At 52.3% G+C, this 24071-nt stretch overlaps 1 long non-coding RNA gene and 1 other non-coding gene across 2 annotated transcripts in view; both read right to left on the minus strand.

Moving 5' to 3' along the window:
• Positions 1 to 9369: 9369 nt before the first annotated feature.
• TRNAA-GGC lies at positions 9370 to 9441 on the minus strand. The gene has a single exon. It is a non-coding gene; the product is annotated as a tRNA-Ala (tRNA).
• Positions 9442 to 23784: 14343 nt separating this feature from the next.
• LOC116658973 overlaps positions 23785 to 24071 on the minus strand; it is a 30050-nt gene continuing 29763 nt past the window's right edge. Inside the window, exon 3 of the long non-coding RNA XR_004314206.1 lies at positions 23785 to 24009. This is a non-coding gene — a long non-coding RNA (uncharacterized LOC116658973). The remainder of the gene's footprint in view (positions 24010 to 24071) is intronic.

Below are 24071 nucleotides of genomic sequence, written 5' to 3' on the forward strand. Positions count from 1 at the left end.
GCGAGGCAGAGTGTGGACAGGGAGGCAGGACGCCTTTATGAGGGTCTGCGAGTGGGGTTCCAGGGTAAAGGCCGGGTTGGTCCATTTAAACCAAAAGCGTGAGGTTTCGGTAAGTCCCATGGGGGTCGTATGTAAGGGGCATCTGAGGCAGACAGGTGCTGGGAGGCAGAGGAGGCTGCTGGTCCCCAGGGCTGCTGGGGAAGCCAGACCAGGGTCTCCACTTGCTTGTGACTCTGCGGAGTCCAGGGCACGCGCCTCCAGTTCCATCCAGAGGTCCAGGGTGGGCACAGAGCGAGGGAGAGCATCTTCCTTCCCAATACAGGGGGCTCTGAACATGCCCCAAGGACTCCGACTCACGGACCCAGCAAACTGCAGAAGGCCAGATGTGTGTGTCAATGAATGATCAGGGTTGAGGAGGGCTCCTGAGGGGGTTTCAGGGAGATGAATAAACTGAGGTAATCCCTCCAGGGGATCGCCATGCACCCACTACAGAGCAGATGACCTGGGGAGATGGCCACCATCCTTCAGTGAAAACAGCAAGTCAAAGAGAAACGTATGAGGCATTATTTCATTTTTGGTCAAACAAAAAGCCGCCAAAGACGGACGTGAGTGTATGCGTCTCCTCTGAGCGCTTCCCGCTCAGGGACGGCCGTGCTGGTAACATTTGCACCAGGGAAACTGGCAAATGCTGCACATTCCGGTTTTATGCCCTGGAAGACACTTGTTAAACTTTTACCAGCATGTCACTGACACAAGGCGCAGAAAAGGGGGACAGGTGCTGTCTCCAGAAGCTCCTACTCGAAGACTTGCTTAGTTCTCGCGCCGGAAAATGCATGAACACGGATTGATTTTAGAGCACGCGGGAGACCCAGCTGGGCTCCATCCAAGGAACAGCGTTGTTCCCGGAGGAGGCTGTGGTCTGGGCAGCCCGAGGCACTGCACCAGGGGCGATGCTGCGTCCCCGCCACTGGAGGGCAGTGTAGCCACAGCCAGGTCACCTGCGCAGCCTGGCGGAGCCTGGAGGGGGCTCCCGACCTCTGCATGAAGCCCGCAGCTCCTCAGCCCCTTAGGGCCCTGGGACCCTTCCCTGGGGGTGGAGGAGGGGAGAGGGGAGAGGACTCAAACTTTAGCGTCCTTCAACCCAAAGAATGCTAATTTCAAGAGTGGGGAATAATAGTAACAGCCACTCAAGGTGTCACCATCTAAGCCATGTGGTTTCACTTACCAGGATGTGACAGCCCCTGCTCTACTGTGAGCCTCAGTTTCCCCATCCGTAAAACGAGGAGGATAACAGTATTGACTTCAGAGGGCTCTGCGATGCTTAAATGATATGAAATCTAAAGAGCTCAGAATGGTGTTTGGCACATGGCAAGCCTTCAGTGACATCAGTTTCAATCATTATTCCAGGGCACGCCGTGCATTGATGGTCTCATCCTGTTCTCCAGCCCATCCTCCGGGGTACGTACTATAATCTTCCATTTTGCAGAGTAAAACACTGCGTGACATAGAAGGGCAGCGACTGACGCAAGGCTGCCCAGGGAGCGGAGATTAGCCAGGACTTGATCTGGTCTGGATGACACCAACAAGGCTTTCCTCCCCGACTCAGCACAGCAGAGGTGATGGAGGGAGAAGAGGGTCTGCAGGCTGCTCTGGCCTGAGCCAGCCCCCTCCATCCCCTGCCCCTGTCCCTGCTTCCTGAGACCCAGCATTGTCCTCTCTGAGCATGACTCCTCCCTTGTGAAATGAGACTTGCAGTCACAGTCACAGAGTCAGTGTGAGATTCAGGGACATGAGCGCAGGGCACTGCGTAACAAAGAAGCCATCCCTTTATCTCTTCATTCAACTCACCTGTGCTCCAAAGGCACACAAGGCCCCCCAGTAGTGTGGAGTGAACCCCTTGGCTTTGCCCTAAAGTGCTCGTGATCTGGGGAGGGAGGGTGGATTGATCTCAGTTCCTCCTCTGGGCACAAGCGTGGCTATCAGGCAGGGTCAGGTACTGAGGGGTGGGCAAGGCACCTGGCAACATCCCTCTCCTTCCATGCTCCCCATCCCATGCTCACACCCACACATGAATGCGCAGACCCACATGCGTACACACATGCACGCTAGTGCACATACGTACACACATGTACACATGCACAGGTGCACACATATGCGCACATGTGTGCACACGCACACCCACACAGAAAGTGTCAGGTCCTCATTTGTGGGGCAATGCCTTTCCTGTTACTGAGCAACAGAGGAGGGTGCCCGTCAACCTGGAGCAGTTCAGCGTGACAAGCACATCCCCACAGCCAGCACCCGCAGGGCCACTGAGAGGAAGGCTCGCCGGAGCCGCACTCAGACTTAGGAGGTTGGCGTGCGCGACCCAAGCCCTGGGCGGCCCATTCTGCCTGCCCAGAAAGGCCACCCAGCTCAGAGGTTCACAGTCAGGCGGCCGCGTCCAGGTTCCCATCTTGGCTTTCTCACCTGCAGCGCCAGTCCCTGCACCCCGGCGCGGGGGAAGCCTGGCGGAGGCTCGGCAGGCAGAGCACTGAGCCCGCGGGAGGGAACGCTGCGGGGAGAGCCGATGCTGACGTCCCCACGGCTGATCTTCACGCCTCAGCTCACAGCTCCCACTCCAAGCTGGGGATTGCCTCTCCTCTGCAGTGTTGCATCCTTAACGGGTGTTAGGGACCCCCCCCCCCCGCCCCGCCGTGGTGCTGTCCTGGCGACTGATGAGAGACCAAGACTGGCAGCGCAAAGACTGGACCAGACTGTGTCTCCCACATCCCTCCCCCCATCTCCATCCTGTCGGGTGCTGGGGCTCAACCCTTGACTCTCTCTCCCCTGCTCCCCATCCCGTCAGTCAGCAATGCAATGGCTCAGACTCCAGCCTGATCCCTGCTCACCCCACACCACAACCTCCCTGTGAAAGCCTGGGACATTTCAGCTACTTCCGGCTTCCTAGGGGCCGAAGTGGTCCTTTTAAAATTAAAGTCAGATCCTGCCTTCCTCTGGCAAGGACTTTCCAGTGGCTTCCATCTCACTCGGAATAAAACCCAAAGCACTTACCTAGACCTACAAGGGACTCACCATCTGCCCCCCAGTATTATTCTCTCCAATATCCCCCTCCCCCACCCCCAGGTATCCGCGTCTTATCCACTCCCCAAACACTTTGCACCTTCTGTTCCCTCTGCTTAGCATGCCCTTCCCCAGATAGCCACTTCCGGGCTCTGTGGACCCCGTGACAGAGCTGCCCCTTCCTTCCGCATCACAGGGGTGCTATCCTCCCCACCTCCTGTAGGCCTACCCTCCCTTTATCCTACGGTCTTGTTCCTTATAGTTCTCACTGCCCCGTGGTGGTTGGGGTTGTGCCCATTATATATAGGGGGAAACTGAGGCACAGACAAGTGATTGGTTATGCCCGAGTCATACAGATGGGAGAAAGAAGATTTGGATTTGAGCCCAGGATTGTTCCTTTAGAGTCTTTAATTTTCTCTCAACCAGGCTGCCTCTGGAGGGGACAGACAGAGCGAGTCCGGGATGCTGCGCGGTCAATTGGATTCTTCTAGGTCGAACTTTGTGTTCATGTACTGACTGGGTCCCTCTCTCGTGTGCGAGCTCGGCCAAGGCAGAGACTTGGTTTCATTCTCTGCTCAGCCCCAGTCGGTAGCTCTACGGGGTCAGTTCAGAATCAAAGGATGTGTCAGACGCTCATACGCACCGGCCTCCTCTCGGTACCCAAATTCTCACGGGGAGTGGGGCTGGGGGGCCGAAAGCCTCAACCAGCATCTCTTGCTACTTGGAGCAGAAGCACCGCCAATCCCCCCACAATCCCGTGGGTCCGAGTCCTCCTTCTCCCCATTTTACACTGGGGGAGACTGAGGCTCTGAGAGGGCGGGCAGGCCGCGAGCTTCAGTGCCAGGGATCGAACTGGCTCCGGCGCACGGCCCTGGCATCGCGGTCGGCCGCGCAGGGGGCCTGGATCCCGGGCTTCCAGACTTCCCAGCCCACCCCGGCGGGAGCTGGAACCGGAAAACAAAGGCAGCTCCGGGCTCGCGGCGCGGGGAGCGGCTCGCCGCCAGGGGACAGCACGCGCTCGCGGACGCCTCCCGGGGCTGCCTTTGTCCGGGGTAGGCCCGTTCCCGCGCGCGCCGTCGCCAGCCCTCGGCACCCCCCCCCCCCATGCCCGCGGGCGGACCCCGCGCACCAGGCAGGGCCCTTACGCCCGCCACAGCCCGCCCTGCGCTCCCCCAGACCATCCTCCGCATCGCCCTGCCCGCCTTCCTCTCTTACAGGCGAGCTGGATTCCTTTTCATCGTCAGGGCCTGGCTCAAAGATCTTTTCATTCTTTCTCCTTTCCAGGGAGACTTCCTTCATCTCCTGCCCGCATCTACTGATGCTCCGCAGCCGCCGCCCGGCTCTCCGACATGAGCCCCAGTCTGCACCTTCCTCGGAGCCGTGTGGTGCAAATGGGGATCCCAGCATGCCCCTTCGGTCCAAAGCGAACCCTGAGGAAATCTGGGGGCCGCCGGCGCCTCCTGGGCTGTGAGGGTAACCAGGGTCTGTGTCCCTGTCCCTGCTGATCACACAGGGCGTGTCTGTTTAGGGACAGAGACCTTGGGCCAGGACCACCTCTGAGTCACTCCAGTGTCCCCAGGCCCAGCTTGGTGCCTGCTGGGCAAACCCTGTGTGGGGTCCTGGGGTTCCCTGGTGCCTGGAGCCCCCACCCCCACAGGCGTGCTCACCCTCCTGCAGCTGGCAGTTCTCCTGGTGTGGGGGTGCCTCTGCAGGGAGTCATTTACAGACTCCAAGTGAGCCCCACCCTGGGGAAGATTACTTGGTAATTAACAAAGCTAGCGTCCCAACCCTGGCAGGCTGTCTCCAAAGATGCTCTGGATCGGAGCACCCCCACCCCTCCCCTCCCCACACACAGACACCGCAATCTCTCTGACTCGCTCTGCACTGAACATTCACCCTCTGCGGGATGTGCATCTCCCCATGTCGCCCTCAGTCAGCCTTGCAGGATAGAAATGCCTCACCCATTCCACAGATGAGGAAACTGAGGCTGTGACCAGGGGAGGGACCTGCAAGCTCTGCCTCCACCTGGAAGCCCTTGCAGAGCTGTTCCTCCTGGGACCTGCCCACCGCATTCCTCCTGCCTTGGTGTTCAGTTCTCAAGTATATCACTGCTCTCTCTTGTGGCTCCCCATCCTCTGTCTTCCACTGGTCCGACACACGTGTCATTCTCTACTTTCTCAGGTGACTGTTACTTCCTGTCTCCCTTTCTCAGTGCTGAGCTCTGACGAGCAGGGACTGTGTGAATTTTGTTCACCAAGCTATTCCGCACACAGAGCAATCTGCTTGACACATAGCCGGTGTTCAATCAACATGTTGAATGAATGAATGAAAATTCAAAACAACCTTAGGGAGTATGTGGCATCACCCCCACCATCCCCATCACCCCCATGCCACGGAATCCCAGGCTCAGAAAAGAAGGAACGTTTCTGATCTACGCGCATCAAGACTTCAATTAAAGTGCATTTGGTTAAGGAGTTGATACACATGAAATGACATGTCTGTGTTTTGAAAATCCTTTGCATGTTTTAACAACAGAAATAGGATGGACTAAGACAGTTGACTTAGTAGAAAGTTGAACTGTGTGGAGACTTAAGTGATGGAGAAAGGGGGCTTTGGAGTCACCGTGATGCTGCTGTGTGCCCGTCAGTGGGGAGAGCGGAGAGCGCAGCTTCGGCCTGACCAAGTGGAGCAGAGGCCCGGGCTGAGGCCGCAGCGTCCAGGCACCGCGCCCTGGTCACCGGCCCCGCTCCTCCTGCCAATGAGGTGATGAAAATAGTAATACTAGTCACAGGCAGGATAAAGTGAACAGTGGGGCCGGGCCAGCTGTGGTCCTGCCAGCTGCACCCGGTGTGGGGTATGCAGGGAACTTGCGGTTGCTCATGGTCCGCTAACGAAATGACCGCACTGACTGATGGGTTTGGAGCCCTAGGGTGCTGTCATGTCGCGGTGAGCCTGGGTTACCCCTCCTGTCTGGCTTGCCCCCATTTTTGAGTGAGAGGAAGCTGCAGAGGAGGGGTCAGCCCAGAGAAAGGGCAGCGTGCCTCGGCTTTGCTGTGATGCTGGCAGAGAGAGGACTGTCACTGCTGCCACCAGGGTTGTGAACTGCATCCCAGGGCAGGGCAGGGCGGGACAAGGTGCCCCGTGGAGCCTCATCCCAGCAGGCTTTTGTCTTAAGTCCCAGTCATGTGCCACGAATCATCCCTCCAGCATCAGGGACCCCGTCTGGGGCTGACGACCTCACTGGCTTTCCATTTACGATGCTTCCTGACAGACAGGGTCTTACGAACCCAAAGTGAGCCCCACCTGGGGAAGATTACTTGGCAGTCAACAGAGCCAGCATCCCGGCCCAGGCAGGCTGTCTCCGAGGCTGCAAACCTTACCCTCTGCTGGATGTACATCTCCCCACGTCACCAGCTACAGTCAGAGCTGGAAGATGCTGACGAGAGCCCACAGTGGTCCTCACTCCTGCACACTTTTGTCAGGCCCAGAGTCAGGCCTCAGGGAAGTTGAAGGAGCGGGATTCAAACCTCAGGTCTGCCTCTTCCTAGCTGTGTGATCTTGGGAAAACCACTCAACCTCTCTGGGCACTTTTTTCTCATTTATAAAGCAGGGGCAACCACTCACATGCAGAATGTGAATGTGTCTGATGCAATCAGGGCACAGGAGGCTCTGAGCTCCCAGCCCCCTGCCCAGCGCTCTCTCCAGATCAAAAGGGATGAGACGGTAGTGGGACCAAATCATGGGCCTCGGGATGCTGGACACTGAGCTTGGATTTTCTCCTGGGAGCCATGGCAGGTCTGGAGGGAAGCACTCAGACTTGCATTTTAGGAAAGTTCTGTGGAGTGTGGATGAGCGGGGAGAGACTGGAGAGGCCTTCGGGGAGAGGGCCAGAAGCCCCCCATGGCGATGGGTGGGGCTGGTGAACACAGGGAGGGGCCCAGCCAAGGACCCAAGAGCTGCCCCGCTCCCATTTGTGTTCCTGTTACGGACCCCACCGTGTTTCTCCAGTGAAGCCCCGCAGCCCCAGGATCCCTGCGCTTGGGGGCTTCCTCACTCAGCTTTTACCCAAATCCTCACCCTGCCCTTCTCTGCCCACTGCCAATGAAACATCAGGATTTAAACGTTTTCTTGTCAAGGAGGCTGCACGGTGTCGGAAAAGGGCGCTGAGAACGACACAGCCATGAGTTTCACTCTCTGCTTTTCCGAGCGCTCATATCGAACCTTGAACCCGTCCCCTGGGGGAGCCTGAGTCACCATCCCAAAGATGTCAGCATCCTCACCCCCAGAAGCTATGAATATGCACTTGACCTGGTAAAGGGACTTTGCACGTGTGAGTGAGTGACGGGTGTTGAGCTGGGGAGATGACCCTTGAGGACCCAGGTGGCCCCGTGTAACCACAAGGGTCTTTATAACAGGGAGAGAGATCTGAAAACGCTGCGCTGCTGGCTTTGAAGGTCAAGAGGGAGCCACAAGCCAAGGGATGTGGGTGGGCAGCCTCTAAATGCTGGGAAAGGCCGTGAAACAGCTTCTGCTATGGTCTGAAAGTGTGCATCCCAAATTCATCTGTTGAAATCCTAGCCCCCAATGCAGTGGGATTAGGAGGTGGGAGGAGAAAGGGTCACTCCACTCTTATGAGTGGGATTTGCACTCTTATAAAAGAGGCCCCACCGAGCTCCCTTGCCCCTCCCCCCTTGTGAGGACACAGTGAGAAGCCTGTCACCTGGAAGAGGGGCTCGCCCTGCTAGGCTGGTGCCTTGACCTTGGACTTCCAGCCTCCAGAACCGTGAGAAATAAATTTCTGTGCTTTAGGAGCCACCCCATCTGCAGCCTGAACAAACCCAGACAGCCTCTTGGGAACTCAAGAAGGAACACAGCCCTGCTGATACCTTGGTTTTAACCAGCGGAATGTATTTTGGGCTCCTGACCTCCAGATCTGTAGGAGAATAAATACGTATTGTTTTGAGGCAGTGAATTCATGATAAATTGTTGCAGCAGTGGGAGGAAATGAATGCATGCCTTCCCCACTCTGGGTGACTGTGGACACAAAGAAGCTCCAGGCAGTGAGTGGGGGCCAAGGCTGAGTGGAGACGGAGCAGGTCTTCTCAGGGCGGCCTGGGCTCTCCGTGTGTCCACTGGGGACAAGGCAAATTGGACATTCTGATCTCAGATTCCTGCCTCTCGGACCCCAGAAAGGAGTGAGGTGGGCAGGTGAGGGGGTGATAGGGACCGGTGGGGTCTGTGGAAAAGCCCAGAGCAGAGACTTTGGCCACAGGGGCAGCCCTGTGGTTCTGGAGGCTGGAAGTCCAAGGTCAAGGCACTGTGCTGCCAGGTGCAGAAGTGGGCCCAGCTTGGCCAGATCAGCGGCTCTGCTTAGAGCAGTCAGGACGATGGGTATTCATATGAAGTCTCTCAGTCCTTCCATGTTGCCAACCAATTAGAAAAGAATTAAGCTCGGAGCAAGCCAAACCAAACACATCTGCAGCCCAGCCTGGCCTCCGGACTGCGGCGTCGCTGCCTTCGGCTCGTTCACTTCAACTCCGGGCTTTGGTGTCAATCAGCCAGATTTGGGCTGGAATCCCGGCTCGGCCGCAGCCAGATCACCTCGGCAACTCGCCCGATCACTCTGAGCATCAGTTTCTTCACCTGGAAAAGAGATACGAACTGCCAAGCTCACGGGCTGGGGGGAGGAGCAGGCAATGAATTTCATGTAAAGTGCCCACAGCAGGACCTGGCACGGAATAAGCTGGTTATTTCATGCTCCTTGTTCTTGGCATCACCACTGTCTCACTGTGTGAGAGGGAAGGTGTTTCTCCATCCCTCTGCGCCCCGTGCCGGTCCTTTCTGTAGAAAGGGCTTCTGTGTCAACCAGTGATGGGACTTAGGGCCTGAGCCCCGCAGTCTGCTGTCTCGGGGCGTGTTTGAAGGGCAGTGAGCGCAGAGCCTCGTGCAGGAACACAGCTAGGGAGCTTCCACAGAGAGCAAGTCCGCGTACCCTGCATCCCCATCACCACCTTACTCTGCCGGGGTCCCACCCTGTCCCTTTATAAAGCTGTATTTGCAAACCTCAGATCGCCAAGCCCCACACGCCAGACTTACAGCCACCACATCCCCGGCACCCCACCCCCCGCCAAAATTTAAAGAACTCGGTGTCCCGCAACATCCAAGTCCTGACACTACAATCGGTATCTTCTACTACCATTTGCATAAGGTTTGTCTTTAAATTGACTTGTTTTCTGTTTTTAAAAAGTTATATCTTTTTAATTATTTATTTTGAGGGGGTAATTAGGTTTACCTATTTATTTTTAATGGAGGTACTGGGGATTGAACCCAGGACCTCATGGGTGCCAGGCATGCACTCTACCACTGAGCTATACCCTCCCCTGACTCATTTTCTTATATATCTAGCTCCATCTTAGGAACATTAGATGTAAAACAGTGGCTCTCATGAGCTAATTCTTTTTTTTTTTTTCCCCCCCACAGGTTAAGAAAAAAGTGTCTCTGAAAAATTTAAAAGCTTATCAGGGTGAGGATGGGAAATCATCCCACCAGCTCTCGCGTTGGGTGGGATCCCCGCTTCCGGCTGGGCTGAGGCTAGAGGGCAGCGAGACCGCCCATCCTCGCTGCTTCTCCCCCGGACGTTTCTCCCCGCTTTAGTCCCTCTGCCCTGGGGATCTGCAGACGGTGAGGAGAGGAGTCAGGAGAAGCCAGGATTGCTCCTCCAGGCGTCTTTATCAACTCTTGATTTTTTAAAATGGATTTTCCTGCGCATTTGAGTAATTCATTCATGGCTTCTGCCTGGGAAAACGGTTCCTAGTCCTTTCATTGGAATCCAAGCTGTGAACTAAGCATGTGGCTCCTGCAGCTCCCTACTTCTCTAGGACCAAGTCCAAATTCAACACGGCATTCGAGGCTCTTTGAGGCCCTGACTTGCCAACACTTTCCCCTCCTGCCGGGCCCCCCTGTACTCTCTGTATTCCAGCCTCATCCAGCCATTGAGGGTTTCCCTTCTGTGATTTGGCCCACGTGGGTCTCATAGTTGGGAGAAACCCCTTAGCCTTCACTTTCTGAGCAAACTTCTATTCAGTCTTCAAAACCCTACTCATCATCTCTCCTTGGGTGGTTTGTCCCTGACGTGCCCTCTGAGCTCCGTCTCCCCAGAAGAGTCGCTTACTCTTTCTCCTCTACCAGACGTCCCAAATCCTTCTTGGCGTTTCCTTTGCAGGTATTGTGGCCTGAGCCTATAGTACCCACCACCCAGCTGATGACAGCAGCCCCAAACCTGGTCTCCCCGCTTTCCCTCCACCTCTCTCACCTCCTCCAATCTCATCTCCACGGCAGCAGCCAGAGTTACTGCAGAAAAACCACAGTCAAAGTATGTCACTCCCCTGCTTATATCTTACAGCAGCTTCCACTGTACACAGAATAAACTCCAAGCTCCTCTAAAGGCCCTCAAGGCCTGATGTCATCTTGTCTCCCCCACCTTCCTGGCTTTTTTCTTGTCCTCGCTCCCTCATCTCATTGGCCTCGTCTTCCTGCCCCAGAGTCTACAGTTGCTGGTCCTTCTCTGGGATGTTCTGTGCCTACCCGCCTTCCACACGTGTGCTCCCACCTACCCTGTCCACACACACATGTACTGTCTTCACCTGCCCATTGCTCAGGACTCACCCAGACCATCAGCCCCTGGGGTCGCCACGTGACTGGGTGCTCCCGGAGGCAGGGATCACACGGCACCCATCCAGGCTGGGGGCAGGGTGAGGCTGAGTCTGTGTGTAGGGTCAGACCCACTGGGCCCCGCAGGACGGGCCAGCTCCTCTGATGGTGCGGGCCCTCGGACAGCCCTCCTCGGGCTCCCGCTGAACAGCTATGAGCGTCACTGGCCTTGTGAAGGTTGCCTTCCCCCCGGGAAGGTTCCTGGGGCTCAGCCAGGACATTGCCTGTCTATAGATCAGGTAGCGGGTTGACAGAGAAACCAGTCCCCATGCCGTTTTGTGTTTGTGGAAACACGTGCCTTCCAGGTGAGAGAGGCATGAGTGCAGGGAGTGGGAGATCTGGAGTCAGGAGAGCCAGGCTGGAGACTCAGCTCTGACCCAGCTCAGTGCAGCCTAAGGTGCCCTGCTTTCATCGGGCCATTTCCTGGGGGCCAGATCAGTCAGAGGTCTCCAAAGCCGCCCCCGGCTTGTGGTTAGTGCAGATCAACTTCACATAACCCTAGTTCCCTCGCGCCTCCAAGACGGGTATGGTGATACCTGCCAAGCTGTTAGGATAAAACGAGACAACAGCGGAAAGCCCCTCGCAGGGCCCTGCCCGTAGGAGTTAAGACTCCACCAGGACATCCATGGATCCCAAGCATTCATGCCTGCATGACCCCTTCCTCTTAAAAAAAGATTAAAACTTTATGCAATTGGTATAAAGATAATTCAGGCTCGATGATGTTCATTTTTTGCTTCTTGTTTTAAAATAAATTGAAATGTTTTTGTGGACCCTTAAGACTACTTACTCCCCATCTCCCCACACTGCATGTCATCTCCCACCCCGACCCCCACCTGCACAGGGTCCTGGGCTCTGATGTCAGCCCAGGGGATGAGGTTTCAGCCACTCCAACTGTGCCCAGTGTGTGAGTCAGCCTTTTAACTCATTTGGTGTTTATGGAGCATCTACCATCGCTGGTAGCGATGGATTAGTTGGTGCTAACAATGTCTCTTGTGTTGTCATGGTACAGTGGGTTCCATGGTGTCCTCCAAAACCTGAGATCCTCTCAGAACCTCAGAATGTGGTCTTACTTGGAAATGGGGTCCTTGCAGACGTAATTAGCTAAAGACGTCAAGATGAAATCATCCAGGTTCAATTCAGGCTTAGTGATTAGTGTCCTTAGGAGAAGAGAAGCGGGCACAGAGAGACACAGAGAAGAAGGTGACTTGAGGATGGAGGTAGAAACTGGAATGATGCGTCTGTAAAGAACGCCGAGGATCGCCAGCTGCACCCACCCGGCAGCCACCAGGATCCAGGAGAGAGGCGTGGTTCCAGAAGGAGCCAACACCTGAAGAACATCTGGGCTCCTGATCTGGGCGAGAACAACATTTCTGTGGTGTGAAGCCACCCAGTTTGCAGGAATTTGTTCCGGCAGCCTTAGAGCAGGAACATCCTCTGTCCCGCCTCATGGCAGCCCCACCCAGGAGGGACGCGCTTGTCCTCCAGTTTAGACATGAGGACAGGGAGGCTGAGAAAGGTTACCCAGTCCCCCTGATTCTGGCCATAACGGGCCTGGCATGCAGGGACTTGGGGCGTGGCGGGGGTGCGGGGGATGGGGAGGAGGGCTGGAAGTTGAGCCAGGGCACTGCCAGCAAGGGGGAAGCTGCCTCCTGCTGGCGTTGACACTGCTGATTAGAAGCAGCATGGAGCCACCTGGGAAATGCTTCCACACAACCTCAGATGAAGGAACAATGTGGAAGCAAAACCGATTCTGCCCGAGCTGTGCAAAAACAGAGCTGCCTGTGGACAAAGCCGACACAATGTGCCAGGTTGCACCCTCCAGCTGCGAGATTGGTGGAGATTTTTTTTTTTCCATCTGTTTTCCAAAATTTCCTTGACGTTCTGTTTGTTTTTCTGGTTTGGTTTTGTTTTGTTTGATGGGGAAAAGACGCAGAGAGACCCTCCCTCCCTGCTCCTAAAAGTCGCAAAGACTGGAAAGCCAGGAAACCCGAAGCCCCAGCACACAGCTCGCTCCACCCCTCCACCTGCGCTGTGGCTTCTGCTGCCCAGACCCCCTTCCCTTCCCGGAGTCCGCACTGCTGGAGCCGCAGCCCTGCTGGAGACACCTCCGGGGCCAGCAGAACCTGCTGGGGCTGGCTTGTCAGCCAAAGGACAAAAGGAAACATCTTTATCTTGTGTGCTGACGTCAGAGCCCCCCCACCCCCACCACCGCTGGAGCCCGGGACCCTGTTCAGGAGGGGTGGGGGCTGGAGACACACTGGCATGGGGACTGGGGACGGGATGGGTGACAGAGCAGAAGTCGCGCCGGGCTCCACCGTGGAGGTGCTGCATTTGCACAACAAGCTGTATTTTTCCAGAGTGCCTGTTGCTTATTAATTCGTTATTCCTTGGACTTGCCAGGTGAGCTCACCTGCAAGGCGCTGGAGCACGTGACAAGGGCTCTGAGCCATCGCATGGAGTGGGGAGCTGCTGACACCAAAGAGGATGGGGTCTTCAAAGCCATGCCGATTCCTTTCAGAGAGCATGAGGATACATCCATGGTTCCACTCCATCATCCATCTCTATATAGTGACAGCTATATGTGAAGCCCATCCCCCTCCAACCAATGCAGTTCTAGGCCCAGGCATCATATGGTGGACAAGATCTGTGAGACTTCTGCTCCCGAGGAGCTCACAGGCTGATGTGAGTGACAGTCATTATTAGCCCACAAAAAATATTTCATTACAAAGGTCAGGAAGTAGGAGACATGAGAAGAACCTCTGGGGCCCTGTAAGGCCAGCTTCAAAGGGGAGTTTGGACCAAGAGCTGAGAGATGAGAAGGCATTGGGTGAAGAGTGGAGGAAGGGCAGTGGCTATGGAGGAATACGAGCTGGGTAGCAAGAACGGCATGTGCAAAGGCCCTGAGGCAGGAACGAACATGGTGCATTCCAGAAGAGAAAAGCAATGTATCTGGAGCGGAGAAAGTGATAAAAGAGGGAGGTGGGAGATGGGGGTCCAGGGAAGATGGTCAGGGAGGAAGAATCAAGCCACACAGGGCCTGAGAGGATGGGCGATGATTTTGGTCTCTGGCCCTAAAACAACAGGAAACAATGAAGATGTTTAAACAGCTGAGTGACATGATCAGGTTTTAACCCAACTGGGTACATGCAATCCTGGCTGGAACCCCTAACACACCATGTGTCTGTGGTCAAGTCATTGCATTACGCCAATTCAATCTCCTCTGTAAAGTGGGAGTCAACAGGACATTAACCATTTAACTGGGTGACTACTTAATGTCATGTGGGTAAAATCCTCCTTACTATAGATGAGGAAACTAAAGCTCAGAGAGGTGAAGTGACTTGCCCAGGGACACACAGCAGGAATGTGGCAGAGGCTGGTATGAACCTGCATAGTTTGTCACCATCCAAAACTCTTCCATTCCGTGGCCCTGGACTGTGGCTGAGTTAAGATGCGGGATGGAAAGCGGGCAGATTATGGCATCTGGACCAATTCTCTCTCCTTCACTGTCAGCCTTGTCAGATACACAGAGAAAAAGACCAGCGGAGCCTGTGTGTGTGTGTCTGTGTGCATGCGTGTGTGTATGTGTGTGTGTAGTTATTTTTGGCACCATGGAACTTAATTAAGAATTGAGTTCACAGCTTTCCTGCTGAGAGTGAGCCGGGGGAGGGACACGACGGAGAAGGAAAGTTGAAGTCAGAGCAGCCTGCAGGCAGTGACACCAAAATATTGGAACTCAGCCTTGGAGCCTCCCAGTGGGGCAAGGGAGGGCGCGTGGGTGCTATTTTGGGCCCTGGCCATGCATCCCTAACCTGGTGGGCTCATGTTCTGCGTTCACAGGCAGAATTCTTTCTGGGCCTCAGGTACAGCGGAGTCTGGGAGTCCGTTGCCCTTGGTGACGGCGGAGTTTGTGCCCTTGGACAGAGGCTGTTGAGACAGGGGCCATCCAGCAAAGAGCCTTGGACGTGCAGCCCTCCTCATTCCACAGAAACTCCGTTTCTCTCCGTCTGCCGCCTTCTCTCCTCCTCTGGGCCTTTCCCTGTGGCTTCTCGAGCTCTGGATGCTGTGGGTCTTTGCCCTCCGTTTAGGAATTCAGAAAGTTTCCTAGAACATCTACCCAAAACAAGCAGCTGTACAATGAATTCAGTTTAGAGATGAGTTTTGTTTGGCTGCACTGCTTTCAAAAATTGTGAACCTATATGGTGAAAACACTGAAACTACAAGCTTTTGTGGAAAGAGACAGCATCATGCCAAGACCTGAGTTAAGTGCTGGGAGTACAGTGGGAAAAGGACAGAGGCCCAGGGAGATGGGTGGGGAACACATATGAAGGCCTGGCAACGACACTGGCTGGTGATCTGGGCCATGCAAGGGGTCGTTGAGACGAGGGAAGTGGCAACAGTACATTGGGTGGTCAAGGAGGCTTCAAAGTGGAGGAGGAGGTAGCCAGGGGGGAGGAGAGGAAGACACGAGGCAGAAGGAGGGGCTGGTCCTAAGGGAACCCTCTGGCTGTAAGTGCGATGATGGCACTGCCTCTGATTTAGATGACTTCTCTCTCCTCAGGCCCTGTTTCCTTGGCCTCCCTTCTATTCAGTGCCAGCTGCCCTTCCCAGGGGATCCTCTCAGCAGAATGTAAAGCCACTCTTAGCTAGCCTTCTCTGCTCCTGAGGCCACATCTGGTCCAAGGAAACACTCGTGTCTCCTTGGCTCACCTTGAGATAAGTCAGTTACATCATCATCATCATCACTATCACCATCATCATCATCATCACCATCATCACATCATCACCATCACCATCACCATCATCATTGCCATCATCATTATCAACACCACCACCATCATCATCATCACCATCACCATTACTATCATCATCATCATCACTATCACCATCATTGTCACCATCACCATCATCATTGCCATCATCATCATCATCATCATCATCATCATCATCATCATCATCATCGTCATCATCACCATCATCGTCATCATCACCATCATCATTGTCACCATCATCATCATCGCCATTGCCATCACCATTGCCATCACCATTGCCATCATCATCATTATCATCATCACCACCACCACCATCATATTCTAAAAGGACCAGATTGTAAATATCTTAGGACTGGTTTGCCATTTGGTCTCTATCTCAACTACTCAACTCTGTCGTTGAAGCCTTGCTTGGTATTCAGACGGTATGTAATGAATGAGTTGGCCGTGCTCCCATGAAATTTTATTTACAAAAATAGGCAGGCTGTAGATTGCTGACTCCTGATCTAAACAGACTTGAGAAATAATATTTCCCTGAGTGCATGAGAATCTGACAGCCAAGCTGTCCTCCATCACAGGACACAAATCCATCTGGTTAGAGAACTTCAATCCGTGAAAATGTTCCCACACTGGTAAAAGTAGACACATTTACAGTGATTTCCCATGTGCCCATCATCTGGTTCACCACCACTTTCCTGTCATTCTTAAGACCAACTTGTAAGAAAAAAATTGAGTGGCGGTGGAGGGGGACTAGGGAAACAGCCAACCAGGATTCAAGATTAACAAGAAAAAAGGAGCTTTTAAGAAACATCTTCTCTCTGCTGGAGAAGCTTGTAGCTGTCTCTTTAAGTCATTTCAGAGGCTCTGAAGGTTTGAGGTCAGAGAACTCCTGGATCTTCAAACCTCGAGGCAGAGATATTTTCTGACGCAGCTGCCCTGGCCTCGTCTCACTTCCTAGAATAGCTGAGAAGAGCTGCCAGCTTGAGTCTTCTTTCTAAGTTAAGTGACTCTGGTGATTCTTGCCGTCAGTGGGGCCATGGAAGGTCCAGGGGCAGCTGTGAGTCTGCACACCAGACCCACCATCTGCGTGTCCTGGGGCAGGCACTTCTCCCCTCAAGTCCATTTTCATATTGGCACAACAAGTCAACGATGCCTGCTCCCAGAGGGTGGTTGCAAGGATTACAGGAAATAAGGAATGCCCTGTGATGTTTTCTTGTATATTCCTAACTCAGTGCGGGTAGAAACAGGAAGCTGTAGCTTCTCTCCCATCCCTGCTTTCAGCTGTGCATCACTGAAACTTGCTTTTCCATCCTTTGTCAACAACTCGAGCAGGTGATGGATTCTTCTGTATTCCCTTTCCCTGGATCCAACCCAGCTCATTTTATTCTGACTTCTCTCCTTTGTAAAATCACCGAGTGCCCTCATTTATTCATTCAACAGGTGCACACTGGCATCTGTTTCATGCCATGTGGCATGGAAATGAAGTGGGCGAGTTCCCTGTCATCTCAGAGCTCAGGGTCCGGGAGGGTCACAAAAGGCCGATCTACCAGGGCCCTCAGATGACAAGGTTAGACTGCCCTTGAGGGATCATAATAAAGGAAGCCAGGGCACCGTAAAACCACCCCAAGCTTATCCCATGCCTCCAGGTCTGCATAAGCAGAAGATAAGAGGGCAAAGAAGAGGCGCTCTTTGGAATTCTGAGCCATCATCTGAATGCAGAGTGCAGGGGCTTCATCCCTCTCCTCCTCCAGGACCCAAATGCATGCCCATGTGAGCACCTTCCATGTTCCAGCACCTTCCACACAGAGGCCATCAAAGCCCCATCAATGTTGGCCAGAGAAGCAGTGACAATCAAAAGATCAAGGAGAACAAGAGAAGACAGTGCCTTGAGATATCTGTCCTCTTCTCTCTCTCTCTCCTTTTTCTTGTCCCCAGAAGAGGGAGCAGACAGGAAGTGTCTCAGAGACAGATGGCAAGAGCTCACTGTCCAACCAGATCAGGGCAGGGAGAAGGAATCAAAGAGCAGACTTACATCCTCTCCCCAATCCCAAGTCCCCCAGGCCTCCAGCCTGGCTGGTGACAAGGAAAGCAGAGGAGAGAGGAGAAAAGTGGTGTCGGCTCTGAACAGTATAAACGACTTCTAATGACCTACAGCCTCCAGAAAGCTCTGAGCATCAGCGGAGCACTTCACAGATGGTGTCTCATCCAAACCTCGCCACAGTCGTGGTGTGCGTCAGGACTAATTTGGTGGTGACTTAAGGAAAACTGACCCAAACTAGATTAAGCAGAAAAAGAATTTATTACAAACATAGTTGGAGAATAATAATGGGTTAGCTTTTGAAGGAGGGGGTACAGGAGCCAATGTCCTACCTCCAACTCTCCAGCTCTCTGTCTCTGTCTCTCTGTCTCTCTGTTTCTCTCTCTGCCTCTCTATCTTTCATCTCTCCTTCTGGTTCTCACTGCCTGATTACTTTCTATTATTTATGTATTTATCCACCAGCACGAGGCAGCCACTGAGATGTCTGTATCAGTTTCCAATTGATGCTGTAACAAATTGCCCCAAACTTGTTCACTGAAAACAATACAGATCTATTCTTACAGTCCTGGAGGCCAGAGGTCCAGAATGGGTCTTACTGGGCTACAGTCAAGATGTTGGCAGGGCTTCCTTCCTCTGGAGGCTCTAGAGGAGAATCCTTGTCCTTGCCTTTTCCAGCTTCTAGGAGCCTCCTGCTCTGTTTGGCTTGTGGTCCTTCCTCCATCATGAAAGCCAGCGATGGTCAGTTGAGTCTCACACGGCATCGCTCTGACACTGACTCTTCTTCCTCCTTCCACTTTTAAGGGTCCATGTGGTGACATAGGGCTCATCTGGATGAGCCAGGACTATCTCCTATTTTTAGGTCAGCTCAGCTGATTTGTCAACTTATTTCCAACTGCAGCCTTAATTCCACTTTGCCATGTAAGGTAACCTACTCACAGGTTCTGGAATTAGGTTGTGGACATCTTTAGGGGCCATTATTCTGCCTGCCACATTGTCTAACAGGCATCTCAAGCTTGACTAGTTCATATCTGAACTCCTTCTCTCCCCACCTACCCCCCTACAAATTGGCTCCATCTGCAACCACCCCCATCTGAGCTGGTGGCAAATCCATCCTTCAGTTGTGCGAGTCACAGGGACCTGGCTTACCTCTTTCTCACCCTCCCCATCCCTAATCTATCAGCTCCTCCTGTCAGGCTCTACTCTTAGCATCGACTCACAGTCTCCTCACGCCTCACCAGCCTGGACCAGCCACCATCCTCGCTCACCTGGATGATTGCAAAAGCCTCCCTCAGGCTTCCCTGACTCTGCCCTTGCCCCTGCACACTGTTCCCAACAGGGAAGATGAGGGGCCCTTTGAAAACCTAGGTCAGACTGTGTCACTCTTGGTAGGTAGCACCATCCACCTTCTGCATGTCACAGAAACGGGAATCAGAGACGTGGAGATCAAAGGGTTGCTTTATTACTGAAAAATCTCCACTGAGGGCATGGCTTAGGTGTAACAAAGGATCTGTTACAACACCCCTGAGTTGAATTTACTCACCCAAACTTCAGGCAGAGCTCTGCTAAGATGGCCAAGCAAGGAGACCAAAATAATCTCTTCCTGAAGGCAGATGTGAAGGAGAGAGAGGGGCTGGGTCTGAGCCAGCATCACCTCCCCAACCTCCCACCTGGAGGAGAGGGTAAAACTGGGGAGAAGGCCAAGGGTGCCCTGCTGATGTCTCTCCACAGGGAAGTGATACAGGTGGGGAATCAGTGTTCCTTTTTAATTCCTACTGACATTTCGGGATGGGGGGTTAGTTTTCACGGCCCAGAGAGGTTCATGTCTACATCCAGATCTGTCTGAGGAGGGGGATGGGTATGGACTATGGGACCATGGGTAGTAGAAGATGCTAGTAACATAAGCCTGGGTGTGGGAGGCATTTCTGGCACAGCCTCCATGATCTCCACTTCCTGGTGGTTACACCTTGGTGTAATCTCATCCCATCAAAAGTGATGGAATGTCACCTCTTAGGTAAGATTACACAAGACTGGGACTTTTCTCTCTCTCTTCTGCTGGCTCTTTTCTCATGCTTATCTTGATTATACAAGTGTTATGTGTCAAGGAACTAAGGGTGACCTCCAGTCAACAGCTAGTGAAGAACTGAGTTTCTCAGTCCAATAACTCATGAGGTCCTGAATCCTGTCAATAATACAGGAGTGATCTCAGAAGTAAAGCCTTCTCCAGTTGAGCCTGGCGATGTCTACAGCCCTGGGTGACACCTTGATCACCCAGGTGAGAGACCCTGATACAGAGACTAAGCTAAGCCATGACCAGATTCCTGAACACAAAAACTGACATAATAAATTGTGCTTGTTAACTCATTATGTTTTGAAATGACTTGTTATGCAGCAGTAGCTAACTAATACATAATTCCTTAGCACAGTGCTTGCACTAAATGCTTATAAAATGGACATTATTTTTTATTTGACTCCAAAACCACTTCTCCAGGTATCTCTCAAGAGCAACTGAGAGACACCTCTAAGATCGGAAGTGATTTCTAAATATCTTACTTCCTATAGCTCATTCCTGTCTCCAAATCTCAGAAAATTAAGGAAAAGAGGGTGGAGAAATGTTCTTCTTCTCTTTAGTTTGGGAGGCACTGAGAGACTGAAAATGAAGTGAACAGGGTTTTTTCTTCTACTGTGATTTTGCTGGTCCTGAATTTCCTCCTCATCCCATGAATTTAGTTGCCACCCAAATTCAACCCCAGCTGAATAGCTCTAACGTGGTTCCAGATTAAAAACAGCACAACCCACGTAGAAACAAGGCCCCCGTTCTCACAGTTGCCATAGAAATAAGGGAAAAGGTGACTAATAGAAAAGCTTTGCCTGGATCTCAGTAAACAGACCCAGCCATGGTGCCTGAGAGTTTGCTCACATATAAAACACTGTGGAGAGTTCTACAGATAAAGAGTTCCAAGAAAGCTGGCTCCACTGGCTTCCCAGCAATGTTATACATGAACTCATAAGACAAATCATGCTCCCAAGGTATCTAATGAGGTCTTCTTTTTTTTTTTTTTTAAGGTCTAATGATAATTTTTCTTTGAGGACACCTAATTCCTCCCTAGGCTGTACCAGTGTTTGCCTCCAGATGGGCACCCAAGCCATCGAGTGATGTTTTGTCCTGGGATCCTACTGGACCTACTAGGAAAGAGAAAAAAAAAAGTAGTACTAATAGAATGTAAGTGTGAGATTGCTTAGGGCCACCATATCAAGATAGCCTCCCTAAAGGAAAGGGGTGGAGGGACACAGAGAGAAACAGACTAGAAAGAGAGAAAGGGAGAAGGAGAGGCAGGCAGAGTTCCCATAATACCACCCAAACATTCAGATGCATGCATTTCTGGCCAGATTTCAACCTTAGACTTGTTGGTCACTGAAGCCAACCAATTCCATTTTTACTGAGGTGGATCTGGGTCGGTTTCTGTTCTTTGCAAAGGAAAGAGACCTGCTAGATATTGAATTGTGCCCCCCACCCCCACCAAAGACATGTTGAAATCCTAACCCCTAGTATCTTAGACCATGATCTTATTTGGAAATGGGGTCATTGCTGAGACCATTGGTCAGGATGAAGTTGTAGTGGAGTAGGGTGGGCCCCTAATCCCAGACAGCTGGTGCCCTTCTGAGATGATGTTAAGATGCAGGAGAGGGCACAGAGATTCAAGTGATGCAGCTGGATGTCAAGGCATGCCGAAGATTGCCAGCCTCCATGGGAAGCCAGGAAGAGGCAAGGAAGGATTCCACCCAGAGTCTCACGTGGAACATGGCCCTGCTGACACCTTCATTTCAGACTTCCAGCTTTCGGAACTGAGAAAGAATGAATTCCTGTTATTTTAGGTCACCCCGTATGTGGCACTCTGTTAATACAGAAGCCCTGGAGAACAAATCCAACACCTGGCTGGTAGAAAGGTCGTGTAAGGAAGCCAGTATTGGGCACCCAAGACTGAAATGCCATTCCTCACCCTCGGTCCCTGTATCTCCGTGGCTCTGGGTCAGTTTCCTCACCTTGGTCACCTTGACTGTGAAGGAGGCGCACAGGGCTTCTGCAGTGCTGTGGGCATGTTTCAGAAGGGACCTGGCTGTGCCTACACCTCCACGACCATTAGGAGCTGGAAGAAAATGGTACCATGAGGCTACATCCCAGAGGCTCCCAGTCTTAACATGAAGACTCATTTTGGGCTGTTGTCTTTTTTTCTTATTATCTTGATACAAACTGAGGTTTCTTTAGACCTCTTCTTCTTGACTGCATTTCTGTTCCAGAGGGTCTCCTTGCTGGGACTTTGATATCATGTCCCTGTTTAGTGTCCCAGCAAAGGCGGCTTCCTTCATTCCCCTCTCCTCAGCCTTGTGCACGGCATGGATGACTGACGAGTGACAACAGCTGTCAGACGGACAGACTTCCCCGGAGGGGGTCCTCTTCCCAGCTGGAGGCCTCCGTTTATCCGGGAAGTTACTCATCAAGGGCACGGAAAGGAGGATGGGGCACAACTTTTGGCACTTCCTCCATCTGGGATTTTTTTTTCTTTTTCTTCTTTTTTATGTATATATATATATATATATATATATATAATTGAAGAATATAGTCAGTTTACAATGTTGTGTCAATTTCTGGTGTACAGCACAATGCTTCAGTCACACACGAACATACATATATTCATTTTCATATTCTTTTTCAGTTACTGCAAGATATTGCATATAGTCCCCTGTGCTCTACAAGATAATTGTGTTGTTTATCTATTTTATGTATATATTAGTGTCTACAAATCCTGTGCATTCCCATGACCGTCCCTCTGGTCCTCTTTCCTTCCAAGCCCCTCCTATTTGCTCTCCCATCACATTTCAAACCTGCTGTCAGTAATTCCACACTGACGGTGGGGGGGTCTCTCTCCTGGCTGAACCTTGTCAGTGTGATCTGGGTTCTGTCACTGCGAGGTCCCTTCTTCACACTCTGTCCTTCTACGCAGCCCCCGTGGTTCTCCCTGCATGGGTCTGGGTTTGGCTCCAGCTTTGACAAAGTAAAGTGTCTGTTTCTTGACTCACATGCAAGATGGAATGTGAGGTCTTCTTTCTAGCTGTCATTACAGACTGGGGTGTTTTGTTTTGGTCTGTAGCTTAGAAGATGTGGGGAGGTTAAAATCTAGGGCAGTTGTCATCATTCCCCAGGAACCCGGATATCCAAAAAGCTGAGAAATGTGATCAGTACCGATGCGTCCCACACTCTACCACCATCATGAACATTCCCGCCACCACTGCTACTGAGCTTTGGAAACCCAAGCTTCCTGCCTCCCAAGCCCACCCAGCAATTACTCTCAGGTGGGCAGGCTCAGGAAGAGCTATTTACCGGGCATCCTGTCGTTCCCAGAAACTGTGTTAAATACTTTCGCGCCTCCACGCCTTTGCTTATGCTGTTACTTCTGCCTCAAATACCCTTTGCCTAGTTCTCCATCTGGAAAAATTCTCTGCATCTTTCAAATTCAGCTCAAATGTCAGCCTTCTTTATGAAGCCCCATCCCCACCGATTTGTTCTGTTGTGATAATGCATCTGTCCTTCTGCTGTGTTGCAGCATCACTCGGCTGAATGCCCCCATATTGTAGTGATTATTCCATGGAACCCAACATACATTCTCACTCTTATTAGACCCCCCAGGTCTTCAAGGTCAGGGAATGTACCTGATTCCTCTTTGTGTCCCAAACACCCACCACTGTGCTTGGTACAGAGTAGCTGATCCCAAATCTTTGTAGAATGCATGAGTAAGTAACTAAAATAGCTGATGCCAGGCTCGCATCTAAGACAGCGTAGGGCGTACTGGCGCAAGGCACTTGTCACCATTCACAAAGGCGCAGCTGACACTGCAGACCCGGGCCTCCAGTTAGGAAGCGCTGGGCTCTTTGAGTCGGCTTCATGATTATTTTTTAAAAAGAAAACAACCTGACTCTGCCTTAGTGCTTCCCAAAGCACCCCAATCAGCACACTAGTCACTCTGAAGTGTCCTCTGACTCTGCCAATTCCATCAATCTGCATATTTTCCAATCAGTTCCTCATCCCCCTCCCCCCTTTCATTCGCTATTCTTGGAAGAGCTGCACTCCTTCCATATTGCTCAAACCGGCTTGATTTTTATTTCAATTTGTAAAGACAGATTTGTGGGATGATGAATTAGTCATTGCCAATTTCATGCATTTACGCTCTGTGCGTTTCCACCTTATATTTATTCAGCCCCATTCTCCCCTTCTGGCTCCAGATGGCGTGGCAACACAGCCTCGGGTATGGAAGGGAGAAAACGCACTCTCTTTCCCCTCCTCCTCCCATGGTTTCAGCTCCGGCTCAACCGTGCCAGGTTTGAATCGCGCAGTACCCTCTTGCAAACCTTCTGCAGATTTCACAGCCGCTTAGGAACCTGGAAAGGTGAGTGAGACAAGAGGAAACCATCAGATCCAGACTCTTTTTACTCCAGCCACT

This window comes from Camelus ferus, chromosome 22 (genome assembly GCF_009834535.1).
Source record: "Camelus ferus isolate YT-003-E chromosome 22, BCGSAC_Cfer_1.0, whole genome shotgun sequence".
Taxonomy (NCBI): Eukaryota; Metazoa; Chordata; class Mammalia; order Artiodactyla; family Camelidae; genus Camelus; species Camelus ferus.